This window comes from Meles meles, chromosome 1, assembly GCF_922984935.1.
Source record: "Meles meles chromosome 1, mMelMel3.1 paternal haplotype, whole genome shotgun sequence".
Classification (NCBI taxonomy): Eukaryota; Metazoa; Chordata; class Mammalia; order Carnivora; family Mustelidae; genus Meles; species Meles meles.
In genome coordinates, this window is record NC_060066.1 from 95,559,474 (window position 1) to 95,562,422 (window position 2,949).

Consider the following 2,949-nt stretch of genomic DNA (forward strand, 5'->3'; position numbering starts at 1 on the left):
TTTGGAGTGCCATTCAGAACACAAGCAATGCAACCAGAGAAGTTAAGAAGAAATTGCTTACTGGAGACATCCAAATATATTAGAGAACAGAATAATTCATGAAAAATATGTAACTGAGAATAAAGGAGTCTCAGCTGAAATGAATAAGCCCTTGCAAATGTTATTAAATGGTTTGGGTTCCAAAGCTATCAAGACCATGGTTGATCAACTACAAAAACAAATTGCTTCATAAGCAAATAATCACCTTAATTTTAAAGAAAGAAAAGATAAAACAAAATCACCAGAAAGATGTATTGTTTGCACTTACATTTAATAATTTGTTTTGCAACAGAGAAAATGGAATTGGCCCAACAGAATTTTAATTAGGTACATTTCCACTGCCTTATACAGGTCTTGCCCAAGCTTAAAATTTTCCTTTTAATTATGAAAGAAATAGGAAAAAAAATATGTGTTCATCAGAAGAATATCTACATTATCCTTGAAAGTTGTTTTGGTTTGAGCAAATGTTTCAGATAATGTTCTTTCTCTTGTGGAAAGTTGTATTATCTGAAAAGATTGGGAACTCTAATCTTGTAGGAACACTGTAGAAATACTGAATATGAGAATTAGTCATTTAAATGGCATATGCTCTATCTTCAAAGTACTCGTGATCCAATAACGAGCATTGCAATAAACATACTCTTGGTTCCCTATTTAATGAGCTCATAGTCAGCTTTTAATCAGACAAGACAGTTCTTCTGGTCCTTCTTTTCTAGCTTTGCTTTTGACCTCAAGATGAGAAAATTATCCAGGGTTATCTATGTAGTGAGGTGCAGAGGGTTTGGGAGTCAGACAGCTGGGCAGGAAGTCAATGCCACATGCTCTAGGTCTTAACTTCCTTCTTTCCTCACTACTTGGCTAGTGTGAAGAGTATATGTGAAGGTATGGACAAGGTGCTCCCTCAGGGTCTGACCCATGGTGGATTTCAGTAGGGTTTTTTTTTTTTTAAATTTTTTTGTTGTTGTTTATTTATTTGTCAGAGAGAGATTGCTCACAAGCAGTCAGAGTGGCAGGCAGAGGCAGAGAGAGAGAAGAAGGCTCCCCGCTGAGCAAGGAGCCCAATGTGGAACTTGATCCCAGGACCCTGAGATCATGACCTGAGCTGAAGGCAGGGGCTTAACCGACTGCACCACCAGGCGTCTGGGTTTTTGTTTTTGTTTTTTGTGATTTTTTTATTTATTTGAGAGAGAAAGAGCACATGCACAGGCATGTGCATGAGTTAGGGGGAGGGGTGGAGGGAGAGTGAGACATAGATGTAGACTCCCTGCTGAGCGGGAGCCTGATATGGGGCTTGATCCCAAGACCCTGAGATCACGACCTGAGCCTAAGGCAAATGCTTAACTGACTGCGCCACAAAGGCACCCTGGATTTTAGTAGGTTTTAATTCCCTTTTTCTTCCCCCTTTTTCCCTAGAACACATATCAATGACATAACTAGTTCAAAGCAAACTTGTAAAAAGAGAAGTTTGCACATTCCTGAGTATCTCACCTGTCCTTTGGTGCCCTTGTTTTCTCTAGAGATCAGGGAACAATAATACCATCATTGGTAGAGAGCTTTGTAGTTTATCAAGCGTGACACATATAATGCCTTCCACATAACACATACCTCATAAATGTCCATTCCTTACGATCTCATGTGCTTCATGCTAGAGCTCTGCAGAGTAGGTGGCCCTTGATTACAAACAAACAAACAAACAAACAAAAAAACAGAGATACAGAGAGGATGTCGGGCAGGATGAAGCCAGGGTTCTTACTCTGAACTTAACATTGCAGCCCTCCACTGGACCTGTTTATTTGCTCCTGCCACAGGCTCCTGCCCAGACCTGCCCTTCCCAGGCCATGTCCCCTGGTGCTCGTTCTGTTAATCAATGTCACATTCACTCGTTCCCCAAAGCCTGACTTCTACTTTCAGCAGACTCCTACAGAGAAAAATGTGTTTTCATCTATTTTATGTACCACTTTAAAAACTTATATTCTTCTTGGTAAGTGGAATAATGTCCCACCTCCACCTATAGAGACCCATGCCCTAATTCCCCACACCTCCACTTTTGTTACCCTCAGTGACAAAAGGGACTTTACAGATGGGATTAACTGAAGGGTCCGAAGGAGATTCTCTTGTATTATCCAGATGGCCCAATGCAATGGAATGCATCTTTTAAAATTAGATTTCTTGGCTGTGGGCAGAGGGAGATGTGACTTTCGAAGAAGGGTCAGAGAGATGCAATATCTCTGGCTTTGAACATGTAGGGAAGGGTACAAGCCAAGGAATGCAGACAGCCTTTAGAGCCAGGAAAGATAAATGTATTTGTTTTCAATTAGCAATAATCGCGCCTCGGATAAACCTCATTGGCTACGATACTGCCACTGCACAAAGCTTGTATTTGTTTTCTAGGGCTGCTGTAACATCCATGTAATAGGATGGCTTAGCAACAGAAATTTATTTTCTTACAGCTCTGGAGGCCAGAAGACTGAGATAAAGACCGAGGCAGGACCATGCTCCCTCTGAAGGCGCCAGGGAAGGGTCTGTTCCAGCTCTGTCTCAGCTTCTGAGAGCTGCCTGGTTGATGGCTGAGTACCTCCAATCCCCACATGGCCTTCTCCCTGTGTGCATCTGTGTCCACTTTTCTCCTTTTTATAAGGACACAAGTGTATGGGATTAGGGTTGATCCAACAACTTCATCTTAATTTGATCATCATCTGCTAAGATTTTATTCCAAAATAAGGTCATTCAGTGGTACTGGAGGTAGGACCTCACATACCATTTTTATTTACTAATTGTTTTGTGTCACGGAAACAGACACAAGTCAACCCATAACAAGGAGAAAATGGATTCTCCCCTAGAGGCTCCTTAAAGTAACGCAGCCCTGCTGAAGGCTTGATGTTAGCCCAGGGAGACTCCATTCAGATTTCT

The 2,949-nt window shown here is 41.5% G+C and overlaps 1 pseudogene; it reads right to left on the bottom strand.

The window, feature by feature from the left end:
* Window positions 1–2,234: 2,234 nt before the first annotated feature.
* Window positions 2,235–2,414, bottom strand: LOC123927795 (annotated as a pseudogene).
* Between the last annotated feature and the right edge of the window lie 535 nt (window positions 2,415–2,949).